This window comes from Aquarana catesbeiana, linkage group LG02, assembly GCF_042186555.1.
Source record: "Aquarana catesbeiana isolate 2022-GZ linkage group LG02, ASM4218655v1, whole genome shotgun sequence".
NCBI classification, from domain to species: domain Eukaryota; kingdom Metazoa; phylum Chordata; class Amphibia; order Anura; family Ranidae; genus Aquarana; species Aquarana catesbeiana.
The window spans coordinates 489478727-489501076 of NC_133325.1; positions in this window are offsets into that span (position 1 = coordinate 489478727).

A 22350-nucleotide genomic window follows, 5' to 3' on the forward strand; every position below is an offset into this window, starting at 1 on the left:
ATAGCGGTCATTGCAACTTTTTATCTCGCACGATATTTGCGCAGCAATTTTTCGAACGCGTTTTTTTTGGAAAAAAAAATGTTTTTTGCTTTAAAAAAAAACAAGACAGTAAGGTTAGCCCAATTTTTTTGCATAATATGAAAAATGAAGTTACGCCGAGTAAATAGATACCTAACATGTCACCTTTCAAAATTGCACACGCTTGCTTGTGGAATGGCGCCAAACTTCGCCACTTAAAAATCCCCATAAGCGACGCTTTAAAATTTTTTACTGGTTACAAATTTTGAGTTACAGAGGAGGTCTAGGGCCAAAATTATTGCTCTCGCTCTACCGATCGCAGCGATACCTCACATGTGTGGTTTGAACACCGTTTTCATATGTGGGTGGGACTTACGTATGCGTTCGCTTCTGCATGCGAGCACACGGACAGGGGTGCTTTAAAAAAAATTTTATTTTTTTTTATTGTTCATTTTACTTTATTTATTTTAGTTTGACACTTTTTTTCCCCCAAAAAATTTTTTTGATCACTTTTATTCCTATCCTATTCCTATCCTATGTAAACATCCCTTGTAATAGGAATATGGCATGACAGGTCCTCTTTACAGTTAGATATGGGGTCAATAAGACCCCAAATCTCACCTCTGGGCTGTGCCTGAAATTAAAAAAAAAAAAAAAAAAAAAGATCCTGGCTTCGATCGTAGCGGTGAGTCGGTAGAAGCACCGGAGGGCGGCGGGAGGGGGGGACGTCCCCTCTCGCCTCCCGTAAGAACGATCAAGCAGTGTAACAGCCGCTATGATCATTCTTATGGTGTAGGGAATCGCCGGCTGAAAAAGATGATATCTGAATGATGCCTGTAGCTGCACCCATCATTCAGATATCCCCGCACAATGTCAAGGACGTCGTATGACGGAAGGCCGTAAGTGGTTAAAACGTTTTTTTTTTTTTAACACAAAGTTGTCCATTTATACAATATTTCTAACACATAGCATGTACATATCAAAAATGACACCCCAAAATAGATTCTCCTACTCCTCCTGAGTACGGCGATACTACATGTGTGAGACTTCCACAGCCTGGCCACATACAGAGGCCGGGTATGGCTGAGCATGGCCGAGTATGGCTGAGCATGGCGAGGTATTGCAGAGTATCGCCGAGTATGACTGGGTATCGCCGAGTATGACTGGGTATGGCAGAGTATGACTGGGTATCACCGAGTATTGCAGAGTATGGCTGGGTATTGCAGAGTATTGTGGGTTATGGCAGAGTATTGCAGATTTTTGCGGGGTATTGCAGAGCATGGCTGGGTATGGCAGAGTATGGCAGAGTATGGCTGGGTATCACTGAGTAATGCAGAGTATGGCTGGGTATCACTGAGTATTGCAGAGTATGGCTGGGTATCACTGAGTATTGCAGAGTATGGCTGGGTATCACTGAGTATTGCAGAGTATGGCTGGGTATCACTGAGTATGGCTGGGTATTGCGGGGTATGGCAGAGTATTGCGGGATATTGCGGGGTATTGCAGGGTATGGCAGTGTATTGCGGGGTATTTCAGGGTATTGCAGGGTATGGCAGAGTATTGCGGGGTATTGCAGGGTATGGCAGAGTATTGCGGGGTATTCCAGGGTATGGCAGAGTATTGCGGGGTATTCCAGGGTATGGCAGAGTATTGCGGGGTATTCCAGGGTATGGCAGAGTATTGCGGGGTATTCCAGGGTATGGCAGAGTATTGCGGGGTATTCCAGAATACTGCGGGGTATTCCAGGGTATGGCAGAGTATTGCGGGGTATTCCAGGGTATGGCAGAGTATTGCAGGGTATTCCAGGGTATGGCAGAGTATTGCGGAGTATGGTGGGGTATTGCAGGGTATGGCAGAGTATTGCGGAGTATGGCGGGGTATTGCGGAGTATGGCGGGGTATTGCGGAGTATGGTGGGGTATTGCAGGGTATGGCAGAGTATTGCGGGGTATTGCAGGGTATGGCAGAGTATTGCAGGGGTATTGCAGGGTATGGCAGAGTATTGCAGGGGTATTGCAGGGTATGGCAGAGTATTGCAGGGGTATTGTGGGGCATACCAGAGTACTGTGGGGCATTGCAGAGCATTGCAGGGCATGCAGAGTAGTGGGGATGGCTGAGCATGGATGGATGGATGGCTGGATGTCTCTGTGCAGCGCTGTGGGCACTACGCATGCAGCCCACAATGCTGCAGCCATCCATCCATCCCCCTCTCCCCCTCTCCGCTCACAGATGACGCCGGTTTGTTTACATGTGATCGCTCCGTCATTTGACGGAGCGATCACATGGTAAACGGCCGCGATCAGCGGCCATTTACCGGGATCCGTGATGCACCGGGTCCTCTGGACCCGGCGGTCACGGATGCTCTCGAGTGCGCGCCCTAGGGGAGAGCAGAATTCTGGGAGGACGTCCCTGGACGTCCTCCCAGAGTTAAACAACCGCCCTGTAGCCGTCATTTGGCTATGGGCCGGTTGTTAAGTGGTTAAAGTAGATGTAAACCCTCACATATACCCATTGAAATTAAGAGCCTCAGATGATACACAGGGATGAAACAAATCTCTCCACATATGTTTTACATGTATATCTGCTGTTTTCAGCTTTATATACTGTTTAGAAAGTGCACGTCCTGTTAGAATTTTCTCTTCCTCATTCTGCACTGTGAGAGAAGTCTTGGATTACACTGATTTGAGGCAAGCTGATTTGAGGAAAGGCACACACCCTCTCCAGATAGTCAGAGACTTTCAGAGCTGTCCTGTGAGTAAAGCAGCTTTCTGCCAATCTATTTATAGCACCCTCACTGACACAATATTCAGCCTGGTTTTATCACATGTGTCAGAAAACTTATCAGAAGTTATCATGCTGATAACAGAAGAACGGAGCATGAAAAAGCCATGGGACTTAGTGCTTTGAAGAGAGATAAGAAATCACTGCAGATATATGTGCTCTTATTTCATGAATCAAGTTTACATCCTCTTTAAGTGGAAGAGTGGGTTTAATAATAAAATTGGCAGTGGCAGTGCCTCCTTCCAAGACAGGGTCTCTGAATAGAGGGCATATCCTTCCTGGGAAATTAACCCATAATCTAAACAAAGTAATTGGGAGCAGAGGAACTACTGCAAATAGAAGATATATATATATATATATATATATAGAGAGAGAGAGAGAGAGAGAGAGAGAGAGAGAGAGAGAGAGATCTATATATAGACACAGTTGTGCTCATAAGTTTACATACCCTGGCAGACTTTATGATTTCTAAGCCATTTTTCAGAGAATATGAATGATAACACGAAAACTTTTCTTTCACTCATTGTTATTGTTTGAAGCCATTTATTATCAATCAACTGTGTTTACTCCTTTTAAATCATAATGAAAACAGAAACTACCCAAATGACCTTGATCAAAAGTTTACATACCCTGGTGATTTTGCCCTGATAACATGCACACAAGTTGACACAAAGGGGTTTGGCTATTAAAGGTAACTAACCTCACCTGTGATCTGTTTGCTTGTAATTAGTGTGTGTGTATAAAAGGTCAATGAGTTTCTGGACTCCTGACAGACCTTTGCATCGTTTATCAAGTGCTGCACTGACGTTTCTGGATTCTGAGTCATGGGGAAAGCAAAATAATTGTCAAAGGATCTGCAGGAAAAGGTAGTTGAACTGTATAAAACAGGAAAGGGATATAAAAAGATATCCAAGGAATTGAGAATGTCAATCAGCAGTGTTCAAACTCTAACTAAGAAGTAGAAAATGAGGGGTTCTGTTGAAACAAACCACAGTCAAGTAGACCAACTGAAATTTCAGCCACAACTGCCAGGAAAATAGTTTGGGATGCAAAGAAAAACCCACAAATAACTTCAGGTGAAATACAGGACTCTCTAAAAACGTGGTGTGGCTGTTTCAAGATGCACTATAAGGAGGCACTTGAAGAACGATGGGCTGCATGGTCGAGTCGCCAGAAGAAAGCCATTACTTTCTGGCACAATTTCTTTCTGGCACAATCATTTGGAGTGAAAAAATGTATCTTTTTGGCCAAAATCATAAACGCTTCATTTGGAGAGAGGTCAACAAGGCCTATGATGAAAGGTACACCATTCCTACTGTGAAACACGGAGGTGTTTTGGGGATGTGTGAGCTACAAAGGCATAGAAAATTTGGTCAAAATTGATGGCAAGATGAATGCAGTATGTTATCAAAAAATACTGAAGGAACATTTGCATTCATCAGCCAGGAAGCTGCGCATGGGACATACTTAGACATTCCAACATGACAATGATCCAAAACACAAGGCCAAGTCGACCTGTCATTAGCTACAGCAGAATAAAGTGAAGGTTCTGGAGTGGCCATCTTAGTCTCTTGACCTCAATATTATTGAGCCACTCTGGGGAGATCTCAGTTGTGCAGTTCATGCAAGACAGCCCAAGAATTTACAAGAACTGGAGGCTTTTTGCCAAGAGGAATGGGCAGCTTTACCATCTGAGAAGATAAAGAGCCTTATTCACAAATACCAGTAAATAAAGTGCTGCGCAATTCATAAGAGTCCATAAATTGATACAAACACAAGTGGTGTTGGTGTAGATAAACGAGCAAATTGAAGTGCAAGTGACACGCAGGAAACAAATCTCAAAAACGGGTGTCAGATTCCTCCACCGCACACAGATGGCCTCTCACCTCCCAAATTCGACCTGAAACAGGTCACACAGCGAGAGTCAGTGTAGCTGACACAGCAATCCAGGCAAACACTCCGGACATAGCCGCTCCAGGATGCGTCTCAGTCAACATAATATGGCATGTGGAAAGAGATAACAAAGCGATCTAATGCTCTCTGTATGTTCAATCTTTTATTAAGGTAAAAAAGATAAGTTGCACTTACATATAACGGCACTCAGGTCCGAGTGCCGGCGGACAAACGAAACTGATAGTGAACGAGATGGCCGCGGGTGACGTCATGCGAACACCTGACCCCCGTTTATTCACAAATACCACAAAAGACTTCAAGCTTTCATTGATGTTAAAGGGGGCAATACACGGTATTAAGAACTGGGGTATGTAAACTTTTCATCAGGGTCATTTGGGTAGTTTCTGTTTTTAATATAATTTAAAAAGAGTAAACACAGTTGAATGATAATAAATGGCTTCAGCCAAACACTAACCATGAGCGAAAGAAAAGATTTGTGTTATCATTCACATTCTCTGAAAAATGGCCAAGAAATCATAAATTCTGCGAGGGTATGTAAACTTATGAGCACAACTATATATATATATATATATATATATATATATATATATATATATATATATATATATATAAAGTCTACACGCCCCTGTTAAAATGTCAGGTTTCTTTGACTTAAAAAGATGAGACAAAGATAAATCATTTCAGAACTGTTTCCACCTTTAACGTGACCTATACACTGTACAACTCAGTTGAAAAACTAACTGAAAGCTTTTAGTGGGGGAGTAAAAATAAAAAAATAAAATAATGTGGTTGCATAAGTGTGCACACCTTCCTATAACTGGGGTTGTAGCTATGTTCAGAATTAAGCAATCACATTTAAACTCATGTTAAATAGGAGTCAGTACACATCTGACATTATTTAAAGTGCCTCTGATTAACCCCAAATAAAGTTCAGCGGTTCTAGTAGGTCTTTCCTGACATTTCCTTAGCCGCATCCTACAGCAAAAGCCATGGTCTGCAGAGAGCTTCCAAAGCATCACAGGGATCGCATTGTTAAAAGGTATCAGTCATGAGAAGGGTACAAAATAATTTTCCAAGGTATTAGATATACCATGGAACACAGTGAAGACAGTCATCATCAAGTGAAGAAAATATGGCACAACAGTGATATTACCAAGAACTGGAGTCCTTCCAAAATTGATGAAAAGACAAGAAGAAAACTGGTCAGGGAGGCTGCCAAGAGGCCTACAGCGACATTAAAAGGAGCTGCAGGGATATCTGGCAAGTACTGGCTGTGTGGAACATGTGACAACAATCTCCCGTATTCTTCATATGTCTGGGCTATGGGGTAGAGTGACAAGACGGAAGCCTTTTCTTACCAAGAAGAACATCCAGGCCCGGTTAAATTTTGCAAAAACACATCTAAAGTCTCCCAAAAGCATGTAGGAACTTTGTGGCCATAATTCCAAAAGTTGTTTGGTGCAAAAACAACACTGTACATCACCAAAAATACACCATACCCACCGTGAAGCATGATGGTGGCAGTATCATGCTTTGGGGCTGTTTTTCTTCAGCTGGGAATTATGATCAGTTCCAAATACCAGTCAATAAAAAAAAAATAAAAAAACCTTCAGGCTTCTGTGACTTCATCTTTTAGCATGACAACGACCCAAAGCATACATCCAAATCAACAAAGGAATGGATTCAACAGAAGAATATTAATGTTTTAGAATGGCCCAGCCAGAGCCCAGACCTGAATACCATTGAAAAACTGTGGGATGATCTGAAGAGGTCTGTGCACAGGAGATGCCCTCGCAATCTGACAGATTTGGAGTGTTTTTGCATAGAAGAGTGGGCAAATATTGCCAAATCAAGATGCCATGCTGATAGACTCATACCCAAAAAGACTGAGTGCTGTAATAAAATCAAAAGGTGTTTCAACAAAGTATTATTTTAAGGGTGTGCACACTTATGCAACCATATTATTTTAGTTTTTTTATTTTTACTTCCCTCCAAGGTTATAGGTCACGTTAAAGGTGGAAAAAGTTCTGAAATAATTTATCTGTCTCATTTTTTTACATCACCTGACATTTTAACAGGGGTGTGTAGACTTTTTATATCCACTGCAGGGCCGGTACAAGGGGTGGGCAGAAGGGGCGGATGCCCTGGGCAGGACCATTTACTGGAGGAAGGGGGGCACTTGGGGCCGCTTTGATCTGTGGCTGCAGCACTCCCCTCCCACCTCCTCCTCTTGTTTGTCACACAGTGCTGGGAGCGCTGTGTGTCAGGGAGCTGGGACTGTGTGTGTGTTCGGCGGCGCCGTAACAAGGTCCCGTCCCCCTAGACCGGCTCATGTGGTAGCAGATTGAACCAGTGTTCCGCCTATCACAAGAGGCGGTTTAGGGGGGTGGGACCTTGTTACGGCGCCGCCGAACACACACACACAGACCCAGCTATGTGACACACAGCGCTGTGGGAGATGTCCGCTGTGTGATCCAGGGCAGGCTATGGTGAGTCTGCATTCATATGCACAGACAGGCTGCTATTGGAACAGAGAGGCTGCTATTATGGGCACAGAGTGTCTGTGATTATGGGCACCGAGAGGCTGCGATTATGGACACTGAGAGGCTGCGATAATGGGCAGAGAGGCTGCTATTATGGACATCGAGAGGCTGCAATTATGGGCACAGTGAGGCTGCAATTATGGACACAGTGAGGCGGCATTGATGGGCACAGTGAGGCTGCAATCATGGGCACAGAGAAGCTGCGATTATGGGCACAGTGAGGCAGCATTGATGGGCAAAGAGAGGTTGCGATTATGGGCACAGCAAGGCGGTATTGATGGGCACAGAGAGGTTGCGATTATGGGCACAGTGAGGCGGCATTGATGGGCAAAGCAGTAGACTGCATTTGATGGGCACTGGTGAGACTGCATTGATCACTTTTATCATGTCTGCAGTCTCTGACCATCGCCTGCATCATGTCCTCAATCTCTAACCATCTCTTGTCTTATATCATCTCTGCAGTCTCTGAGGGGAGTTTGCTTATTTAGGAATGGTATTGGTAATATGCAGCAGGAAGGGGGCTAATGCACTGTCACTTATGCATTAGAATAGATCCCATCGTCTGTAGGCACTGTAGCTTTTCACAGGGGGGGGCACAGTTTTTCATCTTCACCCTAGCACCGAATGTCCTTGTTCCGGCACTGATCCACTGTATATATATATATATATATATATATATATATATATATATATATATATATATATATATATACACACACACACACACACACACACAGTATATATATATATACTCTCCACATTGCGGACATTGGCCAAACGAACGAAGATGCACGGCCAGTCCTTCACATCGATGGCAGATCATGCCCAGTCCCTCAATATCTCCTGAGGTATACAGAACAAACCTCCCCTGCAGCTTCAAACGAACTCCAGTATCCGTAAGCAGGGTTCCGGTCAGCACAGTATTCAACATGGTGTTTGCAGGGAACATTCTCGGTCCCATAATTGGCTGCATCGCTGGAAAAGACATAGCCACACTCTGATCTTCTCAGCACGATCACAAGGCTTCTCTTTTCTTCTGGCGCCAAACACATACACGTGTCCCACGCTGTATCAAGTGGGGTAGGCTCCTCCCACTTGTTCCTCTGATCACGTAGCTCCCGGGCTTTCACTGGCACCCGCCTACGCACTCAGAAATAAAGTCCTGCAGTTTTAACCCCTTCTCTTCCTGCAAAATTTTGACAAAGTCCAGCTCTCACCGTAAACTCCCGGTGAAACACTTCTCTGGGTTGCGAGGATTGACGATCAACAAATCCCGGATTACGCCCCCACATGTAGCAATTACTCTCGGTGGAGCTGCTGTATGATTCTTGACAAATGTCCTTTAGAGTTGAATATTACAATAGAATGCACTCCCCTCGTGGGACACACTCTTTGCTCGCCTGGATCGGCCCCTCTCACTTGCCTAGCAGCCAGTACGTAGCATGAACAAAAGTCTCTGCCACAGACTTGCTTGGAATAAACCCGTACGATCCCCTGCCACAGGATGTATTGGTTTTGTGGTGAATGTCAGTCACAGTGGTTGAATCTTTAAGCCAAACCCGGCAACACTATGCTGTAAAGTTACTTTAGGATACGTCCTCCAACCGAGTCACCAGGCCCCTCTCCAGACCAGCACTCTGCATGATCCTTCCATGATGGGTCCCCCCCTGGGATCTCCTTGGTTGTCCAGCTTCTTCACTCTGGATAGACAGCTCAGGACCATTTCTCGGCTGCTGTGGTAGGCCCCAGACAAGCTTCTGGGCCCACCCATGCACCGCAGCGACGCGGGCCCCTGGAACAAAGGATCATGAGGTAGCACTCTAACGCATACTTGTCGGCCAGGAGGGCCAGCAGGTGGCTGTAAAAAACTACCCTAAAACATGGCATATGTCCCATAAATACCCTCTCCCAGAATCCCACTCGGAGGACGACCTCCACCGAGTTGTCTCCGGGACAGAAGAGCATCCATACACTTTGACACGTTGCCTTTCCAACAATAGCCGATAGTAACAATGACACCCACCGGCCCAGTATGGAAACACATGCAACGTCAGCCAAGCTGGAACAGAGGCAAATCTAACTTCCCCTAATGAGCAATTTACTATATTTACCTATCAGATGGTAGATCGCAAATCTACTAGCGCTACATATGCACCAATTTTTTATCTATGTATATGAATAAAACTTTATATTTTATTATATTTTTGGATATGTGAGTTGCCCTTAAAGTCCCAACATACATAGGGGGTACCCTCTTTGCTTGGTTCTGAACTTCTGGTATGTTGGCAACAATTTTGGTTCACTTGGGAGGCATCAAGTTTTGTTAAACTCCACAAAGACACTCATTCCAGCTCTACTGCCTGTAGGAACTACCAGCCCGCCCGGCTGCTCTGAGGATCTTCCAGGGCAAGGGAAAGGAAAGATTAAGCACAACGCTGTCTTCCAGAAAGGCTTGCTATGTGTGGCAGTCTCTCCCCTTGTGAATCTCTGAGTGTGTTGATGTACTCACACTGTCTCACAGTGACACCATGATCATTAAACCAGGTATTGGTACTTTGTCCTGCTGGAAAATGAAATCAGCATCTCCAAGTTGCATGAGGTCCAGTGTGAAGTTTCCACAGTCAGTGATGATTTGGGGATCCATGTTATATGCTGGTGTTGGTCCACTGTGTTTTATCAAGTCCAAAGTCAGTGCAGCCTGACCTAAACCCCATAGATAATCTTGTCAAAAGGAAGATGAGAGACACCAGACCAAACAATGCAGCTGAATTGAAGGCTGCCATTAACCTCCCTGGCGGTATTCCCAAATGTGGCTCTGGGTGGATTTTCAGCACCAAAAGCGGTAACCCCGAGCCACACTCTGAATTGCATCGCAGGATCCAAGTAAAGCTTACTTACCTTGTCCCCAGGATCCTGCGATGTCTCCCCGCTCTGTGTGCGAGCCGTCCTCCGCTTGATCTATCACGGAGCCGAGATCCGTTCCCTGTGAGCATTGCGATGCCCGGGGACAGAGAACGGCACCAAATTCAAAAAGTAAAACACACATTACACATACAGTACACTTTAATCTTACAGATTACATTACTGTATCAATTTATTTCACATCCCTTTTATCCATAGCGGTTTGTCCAATGCCCTGCATGCAGTTTTATATTATAAATACTGTTTTTTCTGCCTGGAAATTGGAGATCGTCCATAGCAACCAAAACCATCCCTTTACATCAAAAGTGGTTTTAGACCAGCTAGAAAACAGCGATAATAAATTAGAATCACTTGCAGAATTGAGCTATAGTGATTTGTGGGGAAATCCGTCATCAAACACTGAAAGTAAAGACAGGGACAATTCTGCAAATTGGGCAAATTTTAGTGTTTTTGATTTGATTACACTATTGAATAATTTTTATTATTATTATATTATTATTTGTTATAATTATTTATAGTTATTTATTATATTATAATTTATGATTTCGTTTTTCAAACTTTATCATACCCGGGATGTCTACTAGACTCTTGTTTGGACAGATTTAGGTGAGTTATTCCTAAGAATTACAGGCCTACAATATAAAACGCCAAATTTCCATGCAAAATAATTGTACCGCTTTCAGCATCAAAAATCTGAAATAATCATACCGCCAGGGAGGTTAAAGCAACCTGGGCTTCCATAACACCTCAGCAGTGCCACAGCCTGATCGCCTCCATGTCACGCCGCATTGATGCAGTAATTCATGCAAAAGGAGCTCCGACCAAGTATTGAGTGCATACTATACTGTACATGGACATACTTTTCAGTAAGCCAACGTTTCTCTATTAAAAAATCAATTTTTTTTATTGGTCTTATGCAATATTCTAATTTTCTGAGATACTGAATTTTAGGTTTTCACTAACTGTAAGCCATAATCATCAAATTTAAAAGAAAGAAATGTCTGAACTATATCACTCTGTGTGTAACGCATCCATATAAAATATGAGTTTCACTTTTTTAATTGATGGTCTTATGTAATATTCCAATTTTCTGGCATACAGAGTATTCGGTTTTCACTAGCTGTAAGCCATAATCATCAAAATTAAAAGAAAGAGTTGCTTGAAAATGTATCACTCTGTGTAACGCATCTATAAAATATGAGTTTCGCTTTTTGAATTGAATTACTGAAAAAAAAAAAACTTTTTGATGATATTCAAATTTTTTGAGATGCACCTGTATCTACTGTATATGCTACAGATGTGATGAGAATAGTGAGGGAGGCGAGCATAAAACATGTTTTCTGAAGATATAAGCATTCTACTTATGAGTTACATTTCCTAATAGTTACTGATAATAACACAGGCACTCATTCTGGGCTGTGATTGAAAGAGTAAAAAGATGATCATTCAGTCTACACTGACCTCTTGTGGAAATAAAGGAAATGAACATAAGACGGACCAAAACTGTGCTTTTAAGAATGATAAAAATTAAAATATTTTGTAGATCAAAAAACCTTTTTCTGCAGAGGATTAAATACAGTATCTCACAAAAGTGAGTACACCCCTAAGTTAAAATGTCCAAATTGGGCCCAAAGTGTCAATATTCTGTGTTGCCACCATTTTTTTCCAGCTGCCCTAACCCCCTGGGGCATGGAGTTCACCAGAGCTTTACAGGTTGCCACTGGAGTCCTCTTCCACTCCTCCATGACAACATCACAGAGCTGGTGGATGTTAGAGACCTTGCGCTCCTCAACCTTCCGTTTGAGGATGCCCCACAGATGCTCAATAGGGTTTAGGTCTGGAGACATCTTGAACTATCAGTTTAGCTGGAAGTGCTCTGGGGTCTCAGCTCACAGTATACAATGATCATAGTACAGGCAACCACACTAAGGCTCTGTTTCCACTAGTGCGACTTGTTAGGCGACTTTGTACACCTAAAGTCGCATGACAAGTCACAGCCCATTGATTTCAATGGCACCGATCCCATCTATGCAACTTTGAAAATCAGTGACTTTGAAAAGGTACCTGCAATGCTTTTATGCGACTTCTGATGTGACTTTGACTCAGAGAGTGTAAAGTTGGAGCAAAGCTGCACACAAATTTGCATCAAAGTCACACTCCAAAGCTGTGCGATTTAGAGTGCGACTTTGAGTGCAGCTTTGATCCAACTTTACAGTCTGGATCGAAGTCGCATCAAAAGTTGCACCAAAGTAGTGCAGGCACCTTTTCAAAGTCACATAGATGGGAACATTTGCAATTGAAATCAATGGGCTGTGACTTGTCATGCGACTTTATGTGTCCAAAGTTGCATGACAAGTCGCACTAGTGGAAACAGAACCTTAAACTCATTACTTACATGTAGCTTCCTCAGCTGGGCGTGTGCCACACCATACACACAGTGCCCATCACAGTGCCACACCATGCACACAGTGCCCATCACAGTTTTTTCAAAGTTTTTTCAAAGTTTTCACACCATACACACAGTGCCACACCATGTACACAGTGCCCATCATAGTGCCACACCATGTACACAGTGCCCATCACAGTGCCACGCAGAAACAACCACGTGGTTGCACACTGTAGAAAATCTGCAGCATGTTGCATTGTAATCTAACAAACAGAACATACTTCCATACTTCCTGCCCACCCCCTCCCCCCTCTCTCTCTCTCAGTAGAAACTGCTATCCAAAATGGGGCTATGAAGACTGGAGGAGATCTGAGAAGGAAGGATGGGGGTGGAGCTGGGCAGGTCTAGGCATGTCTGTCTAAAAAGGAGAGGAGGGATGGGGGCGTGTAGAAAAGAAGGACAACGTTTTCAGGAAGTGAGAGGCCCTCATACAGAATTCAGAAATAAGGAAGTAAGGTTGTCTCTGAAGAACAGGAAGAAGCTGACTGTCTGGCTTTGATTAGACTTTCTACGCTTGGCAATCAGCTATACAGAAAATGAATAATGTCAAAGATAAAGATATTTTACATATAATTAATAGAAACATTTTCATTTTTGACTGGACTTCCACTTTAAGTACAAACCCCCCTCCCGCAGTATAGATCCACCTTCCTCAGTACAGACCCCCTCACCAAGTACAGACCCCCTCAATCAGTATAGACCCCCCCATCAGTGCTGAACCCCCTCAGTGCAGGCCCCCCTCAGTGCAGCCCCCCTCCCTCCATCACTGCTGACCCCCCTCTATAAGTGCTGACTCCCCTCATTGCAGACCCCCCCTCCATCAGTGCAGACTCCCCCATCTGTGCAGACCACCCCATCAGTACTGACCCCCCCTCCATCAGTGCTGACCCTCCCTCCATCAGTGCTGACCCCCCTCAGTGCAGAACCCCCTAGTGCAGACCCCCCTCCATCAGTGCAGACCCCTCCTCCATCAGTGCAGACCCCCCTCCATCAGTGCAGACCCCCCTCAACCAGTGCAGATCCCCTCAGTGCAGACCCCCCCTCCATCGGTGCTGACCCCCCTCCATCAGTGAAGACCCCCCTCAGTGCAGACCCCCCTCCATCAGTACAGACCCTCCTCAGTGCAGACCCCCCTCCATCAGTGCAGACCCCCCTCCATTAGGAATGTGCCGAACACCCCCCCGGTTCGGTTCACACCAGAACTTGCGAAAGGACCGATAGTTCGCATGAACTTTCGAACCCTGTTAAAGTCTATGGGACTCGAACGTGAGAAATAAAAAATTTGAATTTTAAAGGCTAATATGCAAGTTATTGTCCTAAAAAGGGTTTGGGGACCCGGGTCCTTCCCCAGGGGACATGTATTAATGCAAAAAAAAAAGTTTTAAAAACGGTAATTTTTTCGGGAGCAGTGATTTTAATGATGCTTAAAGTGAAAAAATAAAAGTGAAATATTCCTTGAAATATTGTGCCTGGGGGGTGTCTATAGTATGCCTGTAAAGTGGCGCGTGTTTCCCGTGTTTAGAACTGTCCCTGCACAAAATGACATTTGTAAAGAAATAAAAGTCATTTAAAACTGCTTGCGGCTTTTATCTAATGTCTGGCCCCGGCAATATGGATGAAAATCATTGAGAAAAAAGGCATGGGTACCCCCCTCCACCCCAGCCCATTACCAGCCCCTTTGGGTCTTGTATGGATATTAAGGGGAACCCCGCACCCAAATTAAAAAAAGGAAAGGCGTGGGGCCCCCGGGCCCTATATACTAAGATAGGGACTTTAGGTTTGTTTTTAAGTAGAATCTGTTTGTAATTTTGAACTGGTACATTTTTAAAGTGTAGCTCCAGCCAAAAAATCTATTTTTAAGCTTTTTGGAAAACATAGGGAAGGGTTATCACCCTTGTAACCTTTGTTTTGCTGTCTGTGCACCTGTTCAGAAGATTTCACCTCACTTTCTGTCCAAATGACACTTGGATTTTGAAAATTTGGGGTTTTTAAGGGAAACAAAGATTGGTGATAAATTAGTGGAGGGCACACCTTTTTCCCATATTAACTCTTACAGGAGAGAATTTCCCTTCCTAGGGGTAGATTTCCTCTCCCTTTCTGTTGTCTCCTTCTGTTTGAAAGTAGGAGTCCTTTGTAAGTTGGATGTTTGAAAGTAGGGGCCTGCCCTATATACTCTGCAGAAATTTGGGCCTTAGGTGTTGGTGTTGCCACAACACTGAAAGCCCTCACAGTTACTCTTGGTGGGTGCAGGAACGGGCCCTGCTGTGAAATATTAGATCAAGAATTGTAATTACATGCCCCTGTTGAACAGGGGCAGAAAAATTGGGCCTTAGGCACAGGTGCTGGTGCCACAACACTGCAACCCCTCACAGAAACTCTAGTTGGAGTGCATGAATGAGCCCTGCTGCAAATTATTGCAGCAAAAATTGTAATTACACGCCCCTGTTAAACAGGGGCAGAAAAATTGGGCCTTAGCCACTGATGCCACAACACTGCAACCCCTCACAGATACTATAGCTGGAGCGCAGGAATGAGCCCTGCTGCAAAGTATTGCATCAAAAATTGTAATTACACGCCCCTGTTAAACAGGGGCAGAAAAATTGGGCCTTAGCCACTGCTGCCACAACACTGCAACCCCTCACAGATACTCTAGTTGGAGCGCAGGAATGAGCCCTGTTGCAAAGTATTGCATCAAAAATTGTAATTACACGCCCCTGTTAAACAGGGGCAGAAAAATTAGGCCTTAGCCACTGGTGGCGGTGCCCAGAACCAAAAATGTTCTTACAAGCTATCAGCATGAAAATTGAGGAGGAAGAGGATAGTCACTCAGCATAACAGGATAGTCACTCAGTGTCAGCATAGGCAGTCTTGAAGGGATCTCACATTAAAAAAAATTATTCGGTTACATCAGCAGAAGGTGCTTGGTAGCTGGTGTTCCAAGACTGATTCATTTTTATGAAGGTCAGCTAATCGACCGATTCGGTGGACAGGAGCACCCTGTGATCGGTTACAAAGCCTTCAGCAGCACTGAATGTGCGTTCCGAAAGAACGCTGGATGCAGGACAGGCCACTAGCTCAATTGCATGCTGTGCAAGCTCTGGCCAGTGATCCATCCTCAAGACCCAGTAACCCAGAGGATTTTCAGTGGGAAAGGTGTTCAAGTCTGATCTTGCCCCTAGGTATTCATGCACCATGAAAATCAGATGCTGGAGATGGTTGCTGGAACCGATCATACCTTGGGGCTGCTGACTAAAAAATTGTCTGAACGCATCGGTCAGACAACCACCTTCTCCACCGCTCCCTTTGTGACTGACCGAAGCCTCAGCAATACGTTGTCCAGGACCAGGAATTTGTAACCTCCCAGGCTCTGGAAACGCGTTGCACAAACCTTTCTGCAAGGCCTCCCGAAGATGTTTCATCCTCTGCTCCCTCTGCGACGGCAAGATAAGGTCCGCAACCTTACCCTTGTAACGTGGATCAAGGAGGGTTGCCAGCCAGGAATGATCCCTCTCCTTGATACCACGAATACGAGGATCCTTCCGCAAGCTTTGCAGGAACAGGGAGGCCATGCAGCGTAGGTTTGCTGAGGCATTTGGTCCGAAGTCCTCTGGGTCACTAAGGATGACATGATCTGCAGCCACCTCTTCCCAGCCACGTACAAGTCCATGGGTTTCTTCGGACTGTAAATGATCCCTTGAAGACTGCTGCTGATGCTGAGTGCCAGGCTCCACTTCCATGCTGACACAATCCTCCTTCTCCTCCTCCTCGTCCTCTTCCTGTGTGATCGGTGGTCACACAGGAACACTGGATAAAGGGGGCCTTGACAGGTAAGGGAGTCCTCCTCTTCCTCCCTCTGTTCTGCCTCAAGTGCCCTGTCCATTATTCCACGCAGCGTGTGCTCCAACAGGTGGACAAGAGGGACAATGTCACTGATGCATGCACTGTCACTGCTCACCATCCTCGTGGCCTCCTCAAATGGTGACAGGACAGGGCATGCATCCCTGATCATAGCCCACTGGCATGGGGAAAAAAAACAAGCTCCCCTGACCCTGTCCTGGTGCCAAAGTCGCACAGGTACTGATTGATGGCCCTCTGCTGCGTGTGCAGCCGCTGCAGCATTGCCAACGTTGAGTTCCACCTGGCAGGCATGTCACAGATTAGGTGGTTCTTGGGCAGGTTAAATTCCTTTTGGAAGTCAGCCAGCCGAGCACTGGCATTATATGACCAGCAGAAATGGACACAGACTTTCCTGGCCTGCCTTAGGACATCCTGTAAGCCCGGGTACCTGCCCAAGAACCACTGCCCCACCAAGTTAAGGACGTGAGCCAAACAGGGCACATGGGTCAGTTGTCCCTGTTGGAGGGCAGAGAGGAGGTTGGTGCCATTGTCGCAAACCACCATTCCTGCCTTAAGCTGGCGTGGCGTCAACCACCTCTGAGCCTGCCCCTGCAGAGCTGACAGAATCTCTGCCCCAGTGTGGCTCCTGTCCCCCAAGCACACCAGCTCAAGCACCGCATGGCATCTTTTTGCCTGCGTACTTGCGTAGCCCCTTGAACTCCTACTGAGCACTGCTGGTTCCAAAGGACAAATCAGCACAGGAAGAGGCCATGGAGGAAGAAGAAGAGGAGGGGGTGGAGGAGAGAGGTGTGTCAGAATCACCACTAGTAGCATTTTGGAGGCGTGGTGGCAGAACAACCTCCAACACTACTGCACCCTGTCCTGTATCCTTCCCAGCCTCCAGCAGAGTCACCCAGTGGGCCATGAAAGATAGGTAATGTCCCTGTCCATGCCTGCTGGACCATGAGTCAGCAGTAATATATGCACCTTACTGCTGACCGCCCTGTCCAGCAAAGCTAAGACATTGCCTTCCACATGCCGGTAGAGAGCCGGAATCGCCTTCCCTGAGAAAAAGTGGTGTTTGGGGACCTGCCACTGAGGAACCGCACATTTCACAAACTCACAGAAGGGGGCAGAGTCTACCAACTGAAAAGGCAGCAGTTGAAGTGCTAGCAATTTAGCCAAGCTAGCATTTAACCGCTGGGCATGTGGATGGCTGGGAGCGAACTTCTTTCGGTGGTGCAGCAGCTGGGGCAGTGCATTCCTCGCAGTGCAGATTTCTGAGAGGACTGAAGGTATAGTGGGGTTGGAGATCCCAGCTGATGAGGAGCAAAGAGAGGTCAACTTTGTTCTTTGGTGTGGGTCTTTTATGTATGCTTGCCAACGGACTGCATGGCAGGTCGACATATGTCTGGTCAAGCATGTGGTGCCCAAGTGGCTGCTGTTTTTGCCACATGTGATACGCTTCAGACATATGCGATCTGCTGCACATGTCTCAAAAAAGGCCCACACCAATGAACTTTTGGAATAACATGCAAAGACAGCAGCGCCCTGCACATGCGGAGCTCTGCGGTGTGATGCAGTCGGTTGGCTGCCCTTAAGCTGGCCCCTGGAGGGCATCCTGCCTCCTTGGAGATGTGCCTCCTCCTCCTCTCTCCTATCAGGCACCCATGTAGAGTCAGTGACCCCATCATCTCCTCCCTCCTCGTCACTGGAGCAAACCTGGCCGTATGCTGCAGCTGGGGGAACATGACTGCCAGTTTGCTGTCCTTCTTGGGCACCCCCTCTCTCTGGGCTCACTTAACTGCCTTCCTCAAGCTGTGTACCATCTTTGGAGCCCTCAAAACGCTGCGCATCCTCCTGCAGCATGTAACTAACACTGTGGTCAAACAGTTCGGGGGACTCCTCAGGACATGGTGGGGCTAGGGAAGGAGTGACTGATGACATTGAGCCGAGAGAAGAGTCCGCTTTGTCAGCTGCTTTGGCAGACAAAGTACCCTGAGCCTGGGTGAGAGAGGATGAGGAGGATGAGGACGGCTTGGTCATCCACTCTACCAACTCTTCTGCATGTTGTGGCTCAACACGACCAGCTCCCGAAAAAAAGGACAAACGTGCCCCACGGCCATGTGCTGAAGATGCACCGTGTCCACGACCAGAACTGTTTGCTGTAGATACAGAGCCTGCTTGCCCTCTTTTAGTGGCCTGTGAGTGTCTGCCCCTCCTTGGTGGCCTTCCAGACATACTGTACAATTAGATTAGCAAAACAACGCCTGAAATTTACTAAAAACAGTACACCAGGAATGGCCTACAGTAAGGTATAGGCTTGGCTAGACTATATATATATACAAGCCTGTAAATATATTTATTAAATGCACTGAGCTCAGTGAGTCACCTGCCTGGCTGAAGTATATTAGACACAATATACCAGGAACGGTCTGCAGTGAAATGAAGCTAAACTGTATACAGTGTATATATATATATATATATATATATATATATATATATATATATATATATATATATATATATATATACACACACACACACATACAAAGACGGGATGTATATATATATATATATATATATATATATATATATATATATAATAAACTTCAGGTGGGTTATCCTCTTTTCTTAGATCCGTCCGATCAAGGCACCTTCCACCATAAATGGATAGAAAAAAGACGTGGATCGATGCTTGATGCAAAAAGTGTCTTTACTGAAAATATTTCAATTAGTACAAGCAAGCCACTGTACAGTTCCGAGCGCACATCGCTCTTCGTCAGGCTATTTTGGCTGTGTGTGAAAAGCCAAAACACAGATTTCCTCTTATTCACACCCAGTCCGCCTCACACATGTGTATCAATTTAATTACTAAAAAACAGACAAACACCACCTAATAAGGTAATTAACCACTATTATTTCAGCCAAACAAAATGAAGATATTTCCTATCCTTCAATATACATTCTACTATATACATTAGTCATCCTAATATGCGCATTTCTCTCTCATCTTCCATCAATACGATATTATGTAGCAAGTGAACTCTTTTGAATATACATCACATTCAATATATTATCATATTAGTAATGACATTCTTGGTCGTTTCTCAGATCTCATCAAAGATTCCAGTTAGTATTCTTTTGTTTCACATTCCCAACAGGAATTCCTTCCAAACGATCTACGGGAGTATAATACATATAAAACATGACTACGATCCCCATGTGTCAATTGTCATATCCTATACAAATAAATATAAATCATAGTCCTTGTTCATACCATCGGGATGCAAGGACTGTAATTTATTAATCCACCAGACCTCACGTCTCTTCAATTTTAAAATCCTGTCCCCCCCTCTTTTATCACGGGGAATTTCTTCCAATATCATAAATCTTAAGTCAGTGTCCCTGTGTCCCATCTCGGCAAAATGACGCGACACAGGGAGACCCGACTGAGGATGTCGAATTGTACTACGATGCTGTGCAATGCGGTCTTTTATCCTCTGGGTTGTCTCGCCTACGTAAATCAAATTACAGGGGCACATAAGAATGTAAATCACATAAGAGGACTGGCATGTGTAGAAACCATTTATTGTTATCCTAGTCTTCGTTACAGGATGAGAAAAAATGATCGCCTTTGAGCATCAGATTGCATTGGACGCAACCAAGACAAGGATAACAACCCTTCTTTTTCCTACCGAGAAAGGTAACCCTTCTCTCCTCCTGATTTTCAGGTTTGAATTCAGATCGTACCAGAAAGTCACGCAGGGTTTTATTGCGCCGATAAGCCTTCATGGGGATCTGTTGGAATTCTTCTATCTGTGGGTATGATCGTCTTAGGATCGCCCAATGCTTTCTTAATACATTAAATATTTTATCACTATAGCTATTAAATTGGAAGACAAATGGGATCCTGGGTCTGTCAGGATGATATTTTTTGTTATATTGACAATTGTCAGATGGTTTCAAGATTCTATTTAGTTCCCGTCTGATCAGGCCCTCCGGATAACCCCGCTCTTTAAACTTACAGCACATCTCATCCAGTCTCTGATCTCTTATTGTAATATCACTCACAATACGTGTAACTCTAAGCAATTGGCTTCTGACAATAGACCCAAACACATGAGGGGGATGGTAACTGTCATGCCTAAGTAACTGATTCCTATCCGTAGGCTTAGTGTATATATCCGTTTCAATCAATCCCTGCTTGACATATACCCGTGTATCTAGAAAGGGGACCGAGTCCCCGCCGATATGTATTTGAAACTGGATATTTGATGAAAAACTATTAATGGTTTCATTAAAGGCTTCAAGAGATTCAATGTTGCCCCGCCATATAGCAAAAACGTCATCTATATATCGCCACCAGGTGGCGCAATGTTCCCAAAAACTTTCATTAGAAAAAATGTTTCTCTGTTCAAAATCATGCATGAAAGAACATGCATATGGCGGGGCAACATTGGAGCCCATAGCAACCCCCGTGAGTTGTACATAGAACTGGTCCCTAAAAAGAAAATAATTGTTATGCAAAATCAGATTGAACAATTTTTCAAAAAAGAGAATCTGTGCATCCGAGTATTCCCGACATTCCCTAATCAGGTTGATCGCTGCTTTAATACCAGCTTTGTGTGGAATTGACGTGTACAAGCTAGTTACATCCCAAGTGACAAGAATAAAATCCTCATTGATAGTGGTAAGTCCCTAATTTTGGAGAGAAAGTCACCAGAGTCCTTGATAAAGGATGGAGTATTTTTCACCAACGGCGATAACACTCTGTCCAATAGCTTGGCTGTGGGTACAAAAATCGAATCATTCCCTGATACAATCGGGCGTCCTGGTGGGGACTGTTTATCCTTATGGATCTTGGGAAGTGTGTATAAAACTGGGACACGGGTGTGTGATGGTAACAAGAAATCTTGAAGGTCATGCGAAATGAGCCCTTCCTTAAATGCTGGCTTGACGATACTTTCTAAAGTCTTTTTAATACTCCATGTGGGATCAGAATGTAAGGATTTATATACTGTGTCATCATCCAATTGGCGCTTGATCTCATTTTCATATGCCTGAGGATCCATAATAACCACCGAACCCCCTTTATCCGCGGGCTTACAAATGATATCTCTCCGCTTAGTTAACTCTCGCAAGGCTGATTTTTCATGAGGAGACAAATTATTAGGTACATGATCTTTAAAGTCTACTTGTTGAATCAGACGTTTAATGTCTCGGGTAACTTCTTGTACAAACATTTCAACCGGTACATAAGTAGTGGGGGGAACAGATTTAGATTTCGTTATCAGTCCCAAGGATTTATTATCCAACCTCCCTTCAGTTGTTTCATTCTGAATAAATGGTTTATGAAGAAAATGAACTTTCCATCTAATATTACGAAAAAGGCGATACAGATCTTGGTCTAACTGGAAAGGATCTAAATGACTTTTAGGACAATATGATAAGCCACGGTTAAAAAGTCCTACCTCTTCTGATGACAAGACCCGCCTGGAGATATTGTGTACTAAGTCTCCCTTGATCTGCCACGGTTGCCTCGTGTGTAGCGATATCCGTCTTGACTCCCTTCTATGTTGTAACGGGATCTGGTTTGCATCCGGATAGTGGACAACTCTCTCCGATCTCCTGGCAAAAAAATTGGATGAGGAATCGGTGTCTGTATTAGCTGAAGAGTTATCGGACATGTCTCTCCTGTGGTTACCATATTCATTACGACCTCGTCGATTGTAAGGACGGGGCCATCGGTATACCTGATTTCTTTCATAATCCTCAATGTCCCGATCAAATTTGTTACGTTTCCTAGTTTCCAATTCAAACCGATATTTATTAATATTCTCATCAGCCAACTCTTTACATCTGTTGAATTCCTCCAAACTCATTGCTG